Here is an 18,934-nt window from a genome sequence, read left to right on the forward strand (position 1 = left end):
TTAGCATTCCAGCTAGATATGCCCTATTTCAGGATGCTCCATTTCATTCCCCTTCTACCACTACCTAGCCACACCAGTACTCTATATTGTGTGACCACTGATCAGGCTCACTCTTCATTGGGCTGCTTCGTTTCCAAAAGGAGTCTGCTTTTATACACCCAGTTGTTTCAAACTGCACAGTATTAATATCTGCAATATGCTGTGCACAGAAGTCTTTGCACTAACTGGTCAACTTCATTGGATAGAACCCACAAAGTATATCAGGTAGTAAATTTCTCAAAATCACTGGTTAGTAGAATAACCACAAAATAAATGTGCCACAAATACCTGTGCTTCCCATTGCCCTGAATCTGAGCACGAAAACCTGGCTCCCTGCTCTAAAGATTACATATGTTTGACATACCATTCAAATAACCTTTAATGTCCAAACACTGTGGTTTGTCTATATTTACTGTACGGCATTCCTTCCAACATTGTAAATGTTTACTCTTTATGCACTGTTACAAGCCATGTTTTATACTACTGTTACTTGTTCCTGTGTTGCTTTAAAATGAAGCACTAAAATATATTAAGAAACACGATATTTACAACTGGCTTACATCTTCTGTGCAATGAAGAACTCAGGAGATACAGTAGATGATGTAGCTTCCCTTTTGCTTTACTCTTTCACGTAGATATAAAGCTACATTTAATACAGCTTGAAGCAAATGAAGCTTCAGTGTCAGTCCATAAACAACTTACTTTGTAATTATGTGCATTAGCTTCATTACGATTGCTAGAGAGGAAGGGATTTGTAGGCTGCAGCTACTTGAGTTCTAGCATGCTTTACTAGATACCTTGATGAAAAATAGTTCCAGAGAATGGAAGACAAAATATCTTTAAAAGCATGCTAGACTTCATGTCGTTGTAATTCTCAAGTCTCTTCCTCTCAGTCAAGGATCAAAATATAGCAATGAATTATAACAAATTAAAGGTTTTGCAGACATGTTTTAATGTTAGGAAATCATACCTACATTATCAAATCTGCTTAGATGAATTAATGTCAATGTTCTGTTATGTCTTAGATGTCTTCTTTCCCCTTCAAAACTTATAGCTTTGGGGATTCAAACACAGGTTTTAAAATGTCTATCTGATGATGATTTACTCCAAAGTCCATTTTTGCATATGTCTGAATACGTCCCTGGTTTCTAGCAGCAACAATAGCAGCCTGGAAGCAGTGCAGATGTTTCTTTGATTGTATCTAGGGACATGTCAATGGTATTCTTAGAAGCAGAAAGATTTTGGCTTGGCAAGACAACTGGTGGCATTTTTCTCCTCATTAAAACATCAGCTTGATAAAGTCCATATTCCACTGCGTTCCAAAATGTTCAAGCTTTTTTAAACATTAGCATTCTAATCATTACATCGGACCCATTACATGCACAGGCTTCTAGCAAATTAGCTTTTTAGAGAGCTCTTCTTTTAAGGTCTTTCCTTCCATCAAGTTGACAAGTGAGAAAAAAGTCATTCTTAAGATTGCCAGTCCTGGATGCTTGTCGAGACAAGGAGGTTATAGTGAACAGTTAAATAAACTCGCCAATAACTCCCTTCCCCCAGGCCCAAGTCTTGTCTCACTCTGAGTTGGAAGAAAATTCAGTGCCTTCTAAGTCTTAGCAATGTTCTTTGTCAACATCCACTAACTTCAGACAGCATGAGCTGCTCAATGACAGTTTTATATGTGTCTCTTGGTAGGAGAGCTTAGTACTATTGTAAATCCCGTCTATATTCACAACTGTTGTGAGAAGAGAGAGCCATAAAATAAGACTGAAGCAAGAGATGAAGTGCAAACTACTTCATTTCATACTTTTCATCCGATCTGAATCTGTAGATTCAGGCTGGTAAGCCTTTTTTAATTCAAAGTTCTAATTGGCAGTTATTTTATAAACATCCTGGCAATGTGTTTATGTCTTAAGCAACCAGTGTTCCCAGGGAAGGTAAACATTGTCATTTTCTTCAAAAGTGTTGTCTTTTAATAACATGAGGAATAAATTATACTGTCATTAATTAGGAAATGAGACTCAAAACAATGGTGAGAACAGAACGGGGGGGGGGGGATGCTTCACCTTTGCCAGTTCCTTATAAGACCATTTCATTGAAAAATATTTGCAGTAGTGTTGCTGATAGATGTGGCCCATTGTGGATTGCACACCATATAGCATTTTGTGTTTTCAAAACTGCTGTGGCCATGGGGTGGGGATATAGGGGGGCTAGGCTATTTCTTGATGTACTTTTATTTATTTCAGCCATTTAAAAACAACAATTAGGTTTCTGGACCTTCTACAGTGGTACCTTGGGTTAAGAACTTAATTCGTTCTGGAGGTCTGTTCTTAACCTGAAACTGTTCTTAACCTGAAGTACCACTTTAGCTAATGGGGCCTCCTGCTGCCTCTGCACCACCGCTGCACAATTTCTGTTCTCATCCTGAAGCGAAGTTCTTAACCCAAGGTAATATTTCTGGGTTAGCGGAGTCTGTAACCTGAAGCGTATGTAACCCGAGGTACCACTGTACTTGAAAGGAGAGTTCTACCAGCACTATTCTACACAATTGTTCAGTAAGAAGAAGTAAACCTCCTGGTTTGCAGTTTTCTGTACAAGGTACCTTGCATAAATGAAACCGACTTGACGCTCCTCCCCCCAGGACATCCCATTTACCCTAAAACCTAAGGATCATATACTTACTGTTAAATCACCTTGAGATGTTTCCTAAGGAGCAATTGATACATGAAAAGAAGAAAACAAACAAATTGATTTTGTATCTTTGTTTCTTAAGTTAGCTTCGATTAGCAGGTTGCTTGGCACAGCCAATGGATTGGGTTGCATGTAGGCAGGAGTTCACACCTTTTTGGAGCTAGAAGATGATGTAATCGTGTTACAAAAAAGGATGTCCAGCTTTTTCCTGATGGGCATGAAGATCCCTCAACAGAAGGCTCAGATTGTGACCTGTGAAGTAGTGTGAATCATATGACTTGCAAACTTAGAAGTAATGAATGACACCACGGAGGTGTCTGATGGCATCATGGTGCCCACGGGGGTCAAACTGGAGACTCATAGAATCATAAAACTGTAGAGTTGCAAGGGATCCCAAGGGTCATCTGGTCCAATCGCCTGCAATGCAGGGATCTCAGCTAAAGCATCCATGACAGATGGCCATCCAACTTCTGCTTTCTTGGAAAAGGAAGGAGAGTCAACAACCTCCCCAAGGGAGACCAGTAAGTTTTTTCCTGATGCTTAAGTCAGAATCTCCTTTCTTGTACTTTGAAGACATTGGTTCAAGTCCCACCCTCCAGAGGAGACAAAAACAAGCTTGTTCCCTCTTCCATGTGACAGTCCTTGGGATATTTGAAGCCAGATATCGTATCTCCTCTCTCCTCTTTTCCAGGCTAACCATACCCAACTCTTTTAACCATTTCTCAGAAGGCTTGGTTTCCAGACCCTTGATCATCTTGGTCGCCCTCCTCTGCACACATTGCAGCTTGTCAATAACCTTCTGAAATTGTGTTGCCAGATATGGACACAGTACTTAAGGTGTGGTCTGACCAAGGCAGAATAGAATAGTACTGTTATTTCCCTTGATCTGGACACTACACTTCTGTTGACTCAAGGCATAGACAATATTAAGCCAGATGGAGCAATGACCTGAATTGGTCTAAGGCAGAATCCTGTGTTTCTTCCCCTCAGTGGGCCCAGTTTTCCCTGCCACTCCACCCAAAAAGAGGATGATGCATAGAGAAAATGGCTGCCTGTGCTCTCACTCTGGATAACATGAGATTGAACTTTACATTCCCCTGGAAGAATGATCATTTCTCCTTCCCACTGCAGCTCCCTGTGCTCCATGAAAAGATGGGTGGGGAGACCTTCCAAAACAGTGTGGGATCTGCAGCAAAGTCAGCTTCTGCTCTTCTTCTAGCCTCTGCTGGATCTCAGTTCCTTCTGCAAATGGAAGGAGTCAATTTGTGGAAGGTACACGCAAGATCCAACTCATCTCCTCTTACATGGTTTGCACAACAACAATGCCTTTTAGTCCAAGCTAAAAAAATGTGAACAGTGACCTTCAACTTGAAGAAGAATTCAGTAAGGAAAACTCCTGCTTAAATGTAGGTCTTAATGACTAGTAAGAAATGAGGGCTTTGCAAAACCAGTGAAATAAGTAAGATGGGACAGTCTCATAAGCTGAGACATATTCCTCATAGTGAGAGATTCTTGAGACCTATGGACCTACATTGCCTGAGGAAATAGAGCACATGTTTCATAGCCAGTTATGGAACATATACTTTGCATGCCAATGGTTGGCAGATTTCACCTCTAGTATCTTAAAATGATTTTGGGCAACAGACTGGGGGAAACCCTTGACCTGGGACCTTGGAGCACTGCCAGCTAGAGTAGGCAATATGGCTATAGTACCCTCAGTAAAAGGCAGTTTCGTTGTTTGCAAGTGTGGAAATGTAAATGAAATTGAGCTATCGCTGTTAGGCTCCAGTATTTCAGTCTTAATCATCTAGTTGAAACGCTAACTTTTGTATCACTTTAAAATATTGCTTCATGAAAGAATAATTAGTACCTCAATAAATAAGTAATATCCTTTAGGGCACATATATTTCTAACCAGGGAACTAACCAGGGAACTGACCATGGTACTGTATGCACAAGCAGTTTCTCTGATGTGACAACAGAAGTGAGGAAAGAGAAGTGATTATCCAGGAACTCTTTTCATCTACTTATGTCGTAGATTCAGTGGCGGAGCTTCAAGCTCTGGCGGGGGGGGGTGAAGAGCAGGCGGGGGCGTGGCATGCTGCCCGCAGGGCCGTAGCATGCATCCTGGGGGTGTGGTGCAACGCCTGCAGGGGCATGGCGCACAGCGCTGGGGGGGGCAGCCACGATGGCATCCCACCAGGATCGTGCCGCCTGGGGCAGTGCGCCCCCCATACCCCTGTTCCTCTGCCAGTGCCTAGATTTGGTCAGATGGACCTTAGAATTGAGAGAAGAGTTCTTTCAAAATAAACAATCTTGTAAACTTATTCTAAGGGATCCAGAAGTTGTAATCATTGTATAAATCTTTCCACAGGAAAGAAAATGTAACCACTTTGTTTAATAATAATAATAACAGCAGCAGCAGCAACTCAAAGTGGAAATGCATATTTAAATAAATAAATCCCCAGGCTTCTGGTCTGAAAAACTATTAGCTGGAAATAGAAAGTTGTAACCTGACACTGTATGTTTAATAGCAATCACTTGAAAGAAATCTAATTGAATATTTATATCAACTGAATATATTATATCATCAAACTAAAGCCTCACTGAGAAACAAATGCATGGGAAAATAAAGTAGTATTATAGGACCAAGCCACTTACATGAGTAATCCCCCTTGAAGCCAATGGGGTTGTTATGAGTAATGTCTGTAAAATGAGCTCAATTTCAGTCAATCTCCTTTGCTATTTTGTGATATTGATAGATATTGGTAAACATGTTTAACTAGTTATTTGTATTGTTCTCTCCTGTATTGGTCCATACAGCCACAGCAGGTGCTGTAATTTTCCAACAGTTTGACTTCAACCCCAAATCCAACCCAAACTCCTCCATTGTCTCCCAAGACAGACGGATGCCAACAAAAATGTTTTGTTCTTTTACAAGCCAGTCCTAAACCTGGAAGATATGATTTTCATATTGGATGACAGTAGGGTATTACAATCTAGTGTAAACTCTCTAGATATTTGATGTTCTGCTATACTTACTCCAGGATGTCAAAGGAGATATTTATGCAGATGTTTTTTGTTCACTTGGCCTTGTACACCTGGCTTCTGCAAAGCCTATGAGCTCCATAAACTAGTAAGTTTCAGCCATAAGTATCTTCTGTTAGCTTTGAGGTGATTCAGAAGAAGAAACAGGTAGGACTCACAGAAAAGAAGACATATTAAACAATGAGTCTTAACTAGGTTTCCCAACTGTCAGAAATCCCTTTGACATGGACATGAAACATATTGGGATGTAAATCTCAGAGGTTGTGGAAGCTGTTCTAGTTCTCATGCAAAATCTTGGCAATAGAACAGAAAACTTGGAGATACTGTGTATTTGGCTTCTAAAATGAAATATAGAAACCCAGGAGATTAAAATGGGAAATTCATCTGCTGAAAACAAAGAGAAGGGGAGCCAAAGTCAATGGCATGAAGTGCAGATAGATACCAAGATGTCTTCTGGCACCAAGGGAAACATTTCTCATTGGTATTAGTGAATCTGGGGGCCTGATGGGAGATGGAGGACAGATTTTAAAAAACAACAACCAAAATCACTACATTTCATGGGGGCAATTCAAAAGAAAGTAAACATTTGCTGTGCAGCATTGGCAGCAAAGAAAGAGTCGTAAAATATTTCTTCTGAGTTGAGGGTTCAACCATATAATCACAGTGAAAATGAACATCTAGAATCAGTTGCTATCAGATTTAGGGCGTAGTCAAAGGAAATTGATTAATTTCTGGACTAGATTAACTTTCTACAGTATAAAATGGAGAAAAATCCGAATAGCCCAATTATGTGCCTATTCATTAAGGAGTGAAAAACTAAGTTTTAGCTCCTGTTTCTCATCTCTGAATGCCATACATATCATTATTTTACTGTTTCAGACATAGGGAGGGTATAAGTGACTGAACAGGTTGGATAGTGTATGGTTCTGAGAGAGAAAGATTGTGGAGTTGATAATCTCGTCTCCATTCAAACATACACCTACCGTTCTTTGCTTTCCTTCCAACTCACACTAGCCTGCAATTATTCTGGGTACTCTGGAATTCTGCCGCGGTCCTGGATTGGGCCTGTTATGAAGCTGAATGCAAAGCTTCTTTTGAACATGACCTCAGCTGGTGAAAGGATAGTCATCAGTCCCCATTATGCAAACATAGGTTGGACTTTTCACTACTAATCAAAGTTCACCCATTACTCCACTTATTGGCAGTTACTCCTGTATTCTAATCTTGATATATGGAGAACATTAAATAAGGCTATACACCATAAGTTAAATGCGCTTTGAGGGCTTCTTGACTTCGTGTACATTTAGAGGTTTGAGACATATAAATGTGTGCAGGCACGTTTGAAACAAGCCAGATCTGCTTACTTTTCCAACTTAATTGCAGAACGGGCAGACTGCCCTGCTCTCCTGCAACTTTTTAATGTAGGGAAACTGTCAGACCTGGCTCTTCCTCTTTCAGCAGAAATGTGTGAGCTGCTCCCATCCACTTTTAGGACAAAATTAAGATTACTGGTGCATTTTTTTAAAAAAATCTGGTACACAATGATTATATAAACATCTGCAATTTTAAAAATGTGGGCACATCATGAGATGCTTCTTTTAGGACACCCTTGAAAAACCAAAGATGCTCTTCTGTTCATGAAAGGGTTTCTTCTGACCATGCAGAAGAGCGCTGGGTGGAAAAGTGACCCTGAATCCAAATAAGTTGTTCCATTTGCACAATACCCTGCATAACACGTTGCACAAGCCTTTTCTGAAGACCTTTTTATGACTCACTGGAGTTTATATGTTGCAGCCTGTATCATTTCACAGGCCCAAAGCCTTCCTATTCTTCTTACACTCCCTGCAAAAAAAAGAAGGAAAATATGCTACTGTCATGGATGCTTTAGGCGAGATTCCTCCATTACAGAGGGTTGGACTAAATGACCCTTGGGAGTTGCTTCCAATTTTACGATTATATGATTCTATGATTGCTCAGCCCAGATAAGTAATTGGTTCACCTAATAATAATAATAATAATAATAATAATAATAATAATAATACACTAGTTTTCTTCAATAGGACAAAATGAGCTTAAAGCTCTACTGGTGTCTAAATTTGCTTGTTTTCTTTTTCTCTCCTAATCCCTTTCTCCTTCTGTGTCATGTTTTTTAGATTGTTAGCCTGATGGTAGGGACTGTCTACTTTGAAAACCACTCCAGGACTCTTTTTGTCAGAGGTGAAAAAAATGCTTTTAAGTAAATAAATTGTTTGTGAGTATACTTGAAGTTAGGCATGAAATGTTGCATTTCCACCCACAAGTATGTGAAATATTTGGAGAGCGAAGTGAACAAAATGTAAAGATACAATAAATCAGATGTTACAGGATTGCTTTTAGAACCCAAATGTTTTAAGATTGATAATCCTGTTTAGCTCTCCAAATCCCATTGGTTCATTTACCATGCTATTAATAGACCAAGTGATTGCCATCATTAATATCTCCCACTTATTTTATCCATCAATATCCAGACCCATTTAAAGAAGTTTATAGCCCCAGGAGCAGAAATTAAAAGCATAGATTCAGAAAAATATATAAGGTTCAGAAATAATATATATATAAAATTCAGAAAAATATAGGAAGGAACACCTGTTGAGAGGACGAATAAGTTCAATCAATCAGTATAAGTTTATTGTTCTAGCCAAAGGCCATGACAGACCTACAGCAACAGTACCAATAAAACAATACAGATGATATAACAAATATGTCTAAAACTGTGTATGGATGAAAAGCATGGACAAAAAATACGTTGAAATATGGCGTTGAATAATAATGTGCAAAGTGGGTTGGCAAGAAGGGTAACAATAAAATAACTGCATAGGATTTGAAAGGGATGAGGGCCGAGGCAAAGTGGGAAGAAGAATTATCAAGTCATATAAGGAATATTCTAAGAAGTGGTTAATTCAATATATAACTGAAGAGAAATGAGAAAAAATAAATCAGCAAGAACTACATAAAGCCAAATGAATAAGTCAAAATGGCATGCAAAAGATAAAGAGAAGGGTGTAGAGTTGTTGGCAACCACCAAGCTGTGGATTTTTAAATTCATATATTTTATAGTAGATATCCAGGCAGCTAAACAAAGTACAAATAGGTGCATATATTAGAACAAGAAGCAAAATCACATTGTCGCCTTTCTGAAGCCTGTAAAAATGAACTATTAATTTCAGTGGAGTTGAGACTATACTTCATACTGATTCTCACAGCCATGTTGAACTAAAGGTAATTCAGTTTCTTCCCCAATGATTTTGTTTGACTCCCAAATCCAGGGATTCATCCCACTGAAAAGTAACATTTTGAGATACATAAAAATGGCCATATTTGGAGGTCTCCAATTTCAGCTGTGCTGATATCATATTGAGCTTTAACATACCTGTGTTCTGCTTTTAGATTTCACAGATGTGCAAAACTAATTGACCCAGTCTGGCACACCCATTCAATATATGCCCAAATATTGCTCCCGAATTCTCCCTTCCACTTAGGGAACCTCCACTGAATAAAACTATATGTGCAATAAGAAAAGAGGCATTTTGGATTCTCCTTGTTAAGCATCCAACAGTGCAGTCCTGCACATCTTTACTCAGTTGTGAGTTTCACAGTATTCATTGGGGCTTACTCTGTAGTAAATGTGTTTAGAAGTTCTTCAACCTTGTTTTCAAGTTCCTTACTGCCAGGTCATCTCATGCTGAAGTTCTGAAGGAGTCCATCTCTCTTCCCATGAATTCTTTCTCTTGGTGTATTCCATTCACCTTCACTAGATGCCCTTCACTAGATGTCTTGGGCATCTATTTTGCATTAGGGTTAGGGTTAGGTCTTTATTATCTTCTCACAACTGCATGTTACTGTGTGTTTCATTGTACATGAGTTTCCATTCCTATCCACAGAGGCAGCAAATCTGTCTGCAGATGGATCAGATGCCTAAGTTGAAATAAATGTGAAGAACCATTTTATGGCCTGGGGGAAGTTATGCATACACCAGAGTTCTTGCACCGGTAGGAAATGTGCAAAAATCCAGGTCTGTCTCATACATTGCAATCCTATACATAAATGGAGAAGTAACTTCAGTGGGACATTCTCCAGCAAGTGTGTTTAGGATTGCAGCCATTAAAAGCTAATTTCCTTATTTGCATTCTTCCTAGATGATTTTGGATTGACCCTGAAAAGAGAGTGCATTTTGGGGGGGGGGGGAATCATTGTGCTACAGACATTGAAAAGGTAAGAGATTTAGATTTTCTCTTCCCCCAACCCTAAACTTTTGGAATTAGTTTGTACTGTGTGTGTTTTTTAAAGAGCTGCCAAAATGCTGATTCATTCCACTTTGTAGATTAGATTATTTTAAATGTCTTATAGAGTCAAGCCCTCTTTATGTCTTCCTCAATTTGCCACAATATTTTGAAATTGTCCGGGACATTCCCATAAGTGATCTGAGTTTCATCAAGCTGAAAATGAAGTCACCAAAGCAAAGCCATTTCAGTGTTCTTCGGGGTTTTAGGTTTTGCCTTTCTTTTCCTTTTTTTAATCAAATCACAGTTCCAGCCAGGTTGTTTCATTCTTTCCCATACATACCACAAAGGATACACAAAGTTAATCAAGTGTGGCCAGATGAAAAGCTGCTCATGTTGTGTGTAGGAACTGACATCAAGCATTATTTCAGTGACATCATGAGAGATTTTTAGAATTGGCAATTAAATGGGGGGAAAGTGGTTCTAAATAATTCTGGAAAAATGACATGTGATGTGGTTCTTTAAAAAAAAAAGTTGGTGTTTCTAGGTCAAATTTGCCAGATCTGAAATTACACAGGCAATTTCATTGCACCCCTTTTCACCACAGCCAATCCCAAACTTGAAATTTGAAAGCTAAACTCTGCCTTCATTAGGCACTGAGCAAAATCCAAAGAAAGCTAAATCAGATTAAGGGTGCTTCTAAGTGGGAAACTGCTTGGGTAGGTATACTGACTTAGCAAACCTGATACATGCAAGTCATCCATGCAGATTTCTTTCTGCACCATTGCTCGTGCCAAAGGCAGACCGAAGAATTAGCAGCAGGACTGCACCAGTGTCACTGCACTGCATGGGAAAAATTGTGTGTAAAGTCCAGTGTGATAACTGGTAGGGTAGCATTTTTCCTTGTACTTTCAAAGAGGTAATAAAACATGGAGCTGGTGGTCCTGAAGAATGGTATCTAGCTGCATTTTAAATGCCCATGAAGCCAATGGCTTCAATCCTAAATTGCTCCCTTTCATGTAAGGAGAGCACCTATTCCACAAACACCCACTCCATCTGCATCCCCTGCCCCGCAACATAACCCAAGCATTTGGAGGGGAAGAGGGAGCTGGTGAGTGTGGTGCAGAAAGCTGTATCCTGAAAAAATGAACCCAGTAATAGTCATGGGAAAAGTTAAGATCAAAGCCACTTAATTTCCTCATTCAAACTTACCTTTACCTGTATTGTATCCACCCCCTATAAAATGTAATAAATGTTTAGTAACATCAACTTAGTTTCAAAATGCGTTCTTTGTGCTTATACTTGGAGGATTCATCCTGTTTGTTCTTCCTCGTGTCCATTAAAATGTTTGCAGATATTCCCTTGGGCCAATTGAAGAAGTTTGAAATGATTTGCTAGGGAGACCGCTTTGTAGACAGACACTCTCAAGCAGAATATATATCGTCATTTTGTGATATAATCAAGTTGACAATGACTTTTAGGCGACTGATCATGGTCACTGGTAAATCTCTTGATTTTTCAGAGAGTTACATTGTTTGGGATTTTCAGCATGTGAATGTTATATACCAAAAATTGGACATTCGCTGCAGTTTGTGTGTGTGTGTCTATCTGTGTATGCACACACACATATTCAGAACTCTCTAGTATATGTAGTATATTCACACAACATTTACATGGTACTGTGAACATTTGCATGTGAATAATCAAATTTGGACATTCACTGTATGTGTGTGTGTGTGTGTGTGTGTGTGCACGCACACACATCTGTAGCTGCCAACTGATGCAAGAATGGGTTATATTTACATGACTCCATTAGTTTAACTATAAACAGCTGCTTTAATTCATACCATATTCTCTTCAATTCAGAATTACATTAGTTTTAAGGAGATTAAATGGTCGCAATCCAGAGAATCAACTCTTCACAGAGAAACAGGTGTCTGCCAATGAGTTCATGAGATGTAAGAAGGGAAATCTGCAGTGCTTCAGACACCTAATAATGTTTGAGGTGTTCAAGTTGTGCCTCTTTATAAGTACAGTACATATTGTCCAAATATTTTCTCCTTTTAAGCTTTTAGGCTACAAAATCATTTATTCTGGAGCAGTACCAGTCCACTAATAACCCAGTCCTTGTGACACCACTTCAGAAGTACTTAGGTATATTATTAATAAGTGAACGCATCCATTCTTAATGAAATCAGCCCTGAGTGCTCACTGGAAGGACAGATCATGAAGCTGAGGCTCCAGTACTTTGGCCACCTCATGAGAAGAGAAGACTCCCTGGAGAAGACACTGATGCTGGGAAAGATGGAGGGCACAAGGAGAAGGGGGCGACAGAGGATGAGATGGTTGGATAATGTTTTCGAGGTTACCAGCATGAGTTTGACCAAACTGCGGGAGGTAGTAGAGGACAGAAGTGCCTGGCGTGCTCTGGTCCATGGGGTCACGAAGAGTCGGACATGACTAAACGACTAAACAACAACAACAACAACAATGATAGATGCACAATTTCCCAAAGATGACATTATGCTGGCATTATCTGCATCAAGGCAGATAAATTTAACTGCAGTGCCATATTTTCCAGTCTGAATTTAATGCGACTGCCCTTTAAAACGTTATTGAGCTAATTGACATGATTCTGTGGTTTTAGAAAAAAAGAAGAAGAAGAAGCAAAGCAGATGTGTATTATTAATCCTAATCTAAAACATTGGTTTTTGAATGTTTTCTTATTTGTAAGCACCAAAATATCTTGGAACATATAATAAAAAAACAAGAAAACAGAAATCTGAGATGGGAAAACGGAGTTGCTAGAAACGGACCTTTTAGCAGACCAATTTTCCTATACATTAACCACATTTTAGTGATAGATAATGTTAAACAGGCACAATCGTGGAGGAAAAGTACAAAACAATGGATTTTAATAGATCCCCTCCCACAAGCAAACTGATAGGTGAGTTAATTTAAACTCCTGCTGCTCATAGAATTTCTATAGTGGTTCTGGCTACATTTCTCTGACCGATGACCATCTGGAAAGGCTGTCTATGGGGCTTCCCAGATTATCAGTGTGAGTTCAGTAAGGGCATGATCTATACATGTCCCTGATGCATGGGCCACTTCCTGACTATCTAGTTCTCACAAATGAGCCATGACAACGCCCAGACATACCTGAACTCCAGGCGAATGCTCTCTTTCTACAAAAGTGGCTATAACTAGTAGAAAAAAACCATGATAGCCTCTGACTGGATACTGGGAATCTGAATAGAGAAATGCTTCACAGGCTGCTTCTATATTGTAACATACTGGCACAGCCTTCCCCAATCTGGTGATTTGGTGTTTTGGATTACAGCTGCTATCAGCTGATAGGGTGTATACTGTATTTTTCGCTCTATAGGACGCACTTTTTTCCCTTCAAAAATGAAAGGGAAATGTGTGTGCGTCCTATGGAGTGAAGACGCCATAGCCCCGCGACCCTCTCCCGGCTGGAGAGGTGACACGCGGCTATGGCAGGAGCCTCTTTAGCTGTGTGCCACCTCTCCAGCCGGGAGAGCGCGCGCGGGGCTAAAGAAGCCATTGCCCCACGACCCTCTCCCAGCTGGAGAGGTGACACACGACTATGGCAGCAGCCTCTCCACTGCGCCTTTCCGCTGCTCCCTGACCTGCTCTTTGGGGCTGGTGGTGGGCTTCCCACCGCCAGCCCCAAAGAGCAGGTCGAAGGAAACCTGAAGCCTGGAGAGCGAGAGGGGTCGGTGCGCACCGACCCCTCTCGCTCTCCAGGCTTCCAAGGTAGCCGCCTGAACGCACCTTAAACGGCACCTTGTTTTAGAGCGGGAAAACAAGAGGGGGAAAATGCTCCAGCATGGTTACTCTCACAAACTGCAGTGATACACCACTGTTTTGTGGGATATTAAACTAATAATTCATGTTTTGCCAGACAGGTGCATGAAAGGACTGAGGCTCACAGAGCTTTCCTGGTGGTGCCTCCAAAAGTGGGAGACTCCTTTGACCCCCTCCGCAGCAGCAGCAGGAGGAGGAGCTGGCCACTGAAGCTGTGCCGCACTTGGGTCAACGTTTGGCCTCTTCCTCCTCCCCCTGGTCTTTTGGGACATAGGGGGCCCAGCCTCTCAAAAAATATTGGGGGAAACCAAAAGGTCTCAGCCCCCAGGAGTTGGCAGCCCTGCTTGAGGCACAGGTAGTCTCGGTGGCTAGTAGTCCCTTTTACCAGCTTCAGTTGGAAAGACAACTACAGCCATTCCTGGACCAAAAGAGCTCAGCCACTATATTTTTGATGTGGATAACCTCAAGATTGGATTACTGCAAAGTGCTCTATTTATGGCTTCCTTTGGGCTTAATCTGGAAGGTGCAACTGGTGCAGAATGCAGCAGTGAGATTGTTGACTGGGGTAGCCCATCACACCATATAACCCCCCCTGCTGAAGGAACTGAACTGGCTACCAATGGCACAGTTCAAGGCCCTGCTTTTAGCATTTGAAGCCTTAAATGACTTGGAACCAGGATATCTAAGGGACCACCTTGTACACTATATCCCTGCCCGGCAACTGCTCTTCTCGGATTGAGCATGGATGAGAGTACCATATGCCCCAGAGGTGCACTTAGCCTGCACTAGAAACCAGACTTTTAGTGTTGCAGCTCCAGTTATCTGCAATAAATCACCAGCTGAAATCGGACAGGTGCCTAGCGCAATGATGTTCAGGTGCCTACTGAAGACCTTTTTGTTTAGGAAGGCTTTCCTTGAGGTACAACTCAGTCATTTATGGAAGATCAATTTTATATCTGATGAAATGGTTTTGCTGTTTTTAGAGTCTGTATGGATGGTTTTATTGTTTTAGAGTTTGCTGAATTGATGTTCTTGTTCTTCAAAGCACTTGTGTTTCAGTATTTGATTCTCCTTTTTTCTTTTTCTTTTAACTGTGTCCACTGCTTCACACAAGCAAATGTGTGCAGGATTGGGGGCAGCAACTGCTTTGACAGCAGAACATCACAATTTGTGGCTTTACCAAGCAAAGATAAACCTGTATTTGGCAACAGTGCATAGCTGACAGCCCTTATTTCAATATAGTATTGAAGCATCAGGATTGCCATGTGAGTACAGAAATGGGAAGAGGTGACAAGCCTATAAGGTAAAAGGTAAAGGACCCCTGGACAGCTAACTCCAGTCAAAGGTGACTATGGGGTGCAGTGCTCATCTTGCTTTTCAGGCTGAGGAAGCTGGCATTTGTCATAGAATCATAGAATCATAGAGCTGGAAGAGACCACAAGGTCCAACCCCCTGCCAAGCAGGAAACACCATCAGAGCACTCCTGACATATGGTTGTCAAGCCTCTGCTTAAAGACCTCCAAAGAAGGAGACTCCACCACACTCCTTGGCAGCAAATTCCACTGTCGAACAGCTCTTACTGTCAGGAAGTTCTTCCTAATGTTTAGATGGAATCTTCTTTCTTGTAGTTTGGATCCATTGCTCCTTGTCCGCTTCTCTGGAGCAGCAGAAAACAACCTTTCTCCCTCCTCTATGTGACATCCTTTTATATATTTGAACATGGCTATCATATCACCCCTTAACCTCCTCTTCTCCAGGCTAAACATGCCCAGCTCCTTTAGCTGTTCCTCATAAGGCATCGTTTCCAGGCCTTTGACCATTTTGGTTGCCCTCCTCTGGACACGTTCCAGTTTGTCAGTGTCCTTCTTGAACTGTGGTGCCCAGAACTGGACACAGTACTCCAGGTGAGGTCTGACCAGAGCAGAATACAGTGGCACTATTACTTCCCTTGATCTAGATGCTATACTCCTATTGATGCAGCCCAGAATTGCATTGGCTTTTTTAGCTGCCGCGTCACACTGTTGGCTCATGTCAAGTTTGTGGTCAACCAAGACTCCTAGATCCTTTTCACATGTACTGTTCTCAAGCCAGGTCCACAGACAGCTTTCCGGGTCATGTTCCCAGGATTACTAAACTGCTTCTGGTGCAACGGGACATCGTGATGGAAGTCAGGGTGCACAGAAACACCAAATACCTTCCCGCCACAGTGGTACCTAGGTATCTACTTGCACTGGTGTGCTTTCGAACTACTAGGTTGGCAAAAGCTGGGGCAGAGCAACAGAAGCTCACCCCATTCGAACCGGCAACCTTCCAATTGGCAAGCCCAAGAGGCTCAGTGGTTTAGACCACAGTGCCACCTGCATCTCTGGAAACCTATACCTATACTCAGAACTAAGTCCCACCATGTCCAATAGTGGGATTAACCCCCAATGAACATGTGAACAGGTGACAAAGGCTGTGTACACATTAGTGGCTTAAAACTGATCATTCTTTTTCTCAGCTTGGATTGAAACTGGTTTGGGGAAAACACATCAAAACTATGTAGACACGCCTGCTTACTCTGCATCCAGTACATTCCCATTACTGGTTTTGGAAGCAATATACACTCAATCCATCTATCCTGTTTTTGCTTGGGAAATACTGTGTTTTGATATGGTTTTCCCCAATCCAGCATCAATCCAAAACAAACCCTAGCTGGGTTTTAAGCCATTAATGTGTACACAGCCACTGCATTTCATGAGAACCCGCAGGTTAGATACAGGATAGATAGGGATTATAGCTAACATTGTGTGTACACCTCTTCCCAAACCAGTGGTGGGAGTGCACTGAATGCAAATTAAATGAGAATGTGTGCACAGCCAAAGTCCCAGGGGCTTAACACCGAAGTAAACATGCATAGAATTGTTCTGTGCAAGTCTTTTGGCCTTCTCCCCCCATGCAAGTCAGTTATGTCAGTGAAACACTTCACACCTGATATATCGTCGTAACCTTTTTAAAAAATGGATTGCCACTGGAGAGCTGCATAACGAGATGTGTGTCTCTGAATTTGGAGACACACCATTTCCCAAAGAATTAAGGTGGTCCAACAGAGCCTACATTGCTCATAGTGCACACACTCTGATTTCTTTTGCCATGCCATAAGCTCTGGTTGAACAGTTGGCTTTTCTTTCAAGTGCTGCAGGAACGTGGAAAACCTGTTTGATCAGGGATGGTTATGGGACAGAAAGAGAAATGAGTGCATGTATATGCTACAAGCAACAGTATACATCAGAAGAGACTGCTAGATCAGGCTAATGGCCCATCGAGTTCAGCATCCTGTTCTCACACTGGCCAATTCATACCTCTATCTCACACCATCTCTCGCCAGCCTCAATCGCCTTACATAAGATGTTACTGAAATTAAGCAAGCGAACTCAATGTATACCAAGAGGACTAAGCAGTAGATTAGATTCTCAGTGCAATTAGTTCTGGCCAAGTTCCCTTTAACTCCAGAGCCTGCAATTAACTTGCTCATTTCCTGAGCCCCTGCTCATTCTCATTGTCTCTTTGCCAACTGAAGTGCAACTAAGAGAACAAGTGAGAGAGAGGCCTTTTCAGTAGTGGCATCTTTGCAAGGATTATGCCCTTAAGATGGGCATATCTGATCCCCTCTTTGTCACTTTTAAGACTGCTTTATCTGTTGTCATCTTTTATACAATGTGCTTTTTACTGCTATTTGTTTAATGCGTTGTATTGTTGGGCTTTTTTATATCCTAGATTTTGATTATGTCTCAGAATGGCGGTATATAAATGTTGGAATCAAATAAATAATTATTTGAAGATAGTTTTCACTGAATTTAGAGCCCTGGTTCACACATCCATTTTTGTCTCTTGATGACTACAAACATGTGAAACAGCCATCATAGACGAATTAAACCAAAAGGAGGGGTTTTGTATTGCCTACCGTACTTCAACTCAATACTTTGCAGTGGAAGCAGTTCATACGTTCAGGTTTGTGTCACGGAGTAGTGAGCTACCAAGTGATGAACATGCATTGTGTGAATAAGCCCTTATAAGAGTCTTGATTCTTTGAACTACATGTTTAGGAACATCATGCCGGCCATTATTTATAAATTCAACTACTGTCCCTCATGGTTTCCACAGAAACTGAGCCAGACGACCAAATTCAGCACATTTTCATCAGGCCAGTAAACCTAGAGAATGGTGAAATACTTTTTCCCCCTTCTGTGAATCAAAATAAAACAAAATGTGTTATCAGAGCGTGGTTGCTATTCCTCTTTTGTGGGCAATTATACTATGGGGAAAAGCTGTAGAAAAAAAAGTAATGATGATTCTGTCATTTCTCTAGGCCATTTTGTTTCAGCTAAGGAGCCATTTCCCTCCTATTAAATTGCTATTTTAGGGAATTACACTAGTCCCCAAGCATGACTTAAGTCTCTATTAAAATGATTTCACGGTGCTTATGTCTGTCTGATACGTGCTTTTCAAGTCTACAGTTCTCTTGTGATTCCCAGTTAACGACAAAAAGAGAGGGAAATATACGCTTCATTAACCTATTAAGAAGGCAGGGCTTTTATTTATTTTTTTATTGTCTTTATGAATACTGGGCAGGATCAGCAATACGTTGCTTTGGCAGTCGTTGGACAGGATCAAAACCAGGCATCAATATATGTGCTGTTAGTCAAGAGAGAACTATAATAAAGTGCATCGTGCAGGAAAAAGGAGAGACAATTACACAGCAATTGGCTCTTGGAGTGACAGTGGGGGCGTGCAGTGCTAACTGAACAAAGATATTGGATCAGTCTTTGCCAGCCTAGATGTGGAAAACAACTCCAAGACTGATGAGCATTATGGTCAAAAAAATCTGGAGGGCATTAGGTTGGCGAAGGCAAAGGTTCCTGGTTCCCAATCCCATACTAGCATTTTTTCCCTTTTTACTTCCAGGTACCCACCTGTTCCGCCCTAAAATAATCCAGTTGTAAACCCTAGGTATGGGCATAAGGAATAATTTTGGGTATGGGGAAAAATTGAAATGATAGACGGGCAGAAGTCTGTTTAAGAAAAAGTGCA

General features: G+C 41.0%; 1 long non-coding RNA gene across 5 annotated transcripts in view; it reads left to right on the top strand.

Moving 5' to 3' along the window:
* The window catches only part of LOC128423762 (uncharacterized), a 28,546-nt gene that overhangs the window by 2,063 nt on the left and 7,549 nt on the right, over positions 1-18,934 (top strand). For 4 of the 5 annotated variants that reach the window (XR_008332832.1, XR_008332833.1, XR_008332834.1 and 1 more), the window contains exon 2: positions 7,928-10,025. This is a non-coding gene — a long non-coding RNA (uncharacterized LOC128423762). The remainder of the gene's footprint in view (positions 1-7,927; positions 10,026-18,934) is intronic. The other variant, XR_008332835.1, reaches the window with a different exon arrangement.

Source organism: Podarcis raffonei, chromosome 11 (genome assembly GCF_027172205.1).
Source record: "Podarcis raffonei isolate rPodRaf1 chromosome 11, rPodRaf1.pri, whole genome shotgun sequence".
Lineage (NCBI taxonomy): Eukaryota > Metazoa > Chordata > Lepidosauria > Squamata > Lacertidae > Podarcis > Podarcis raffonei.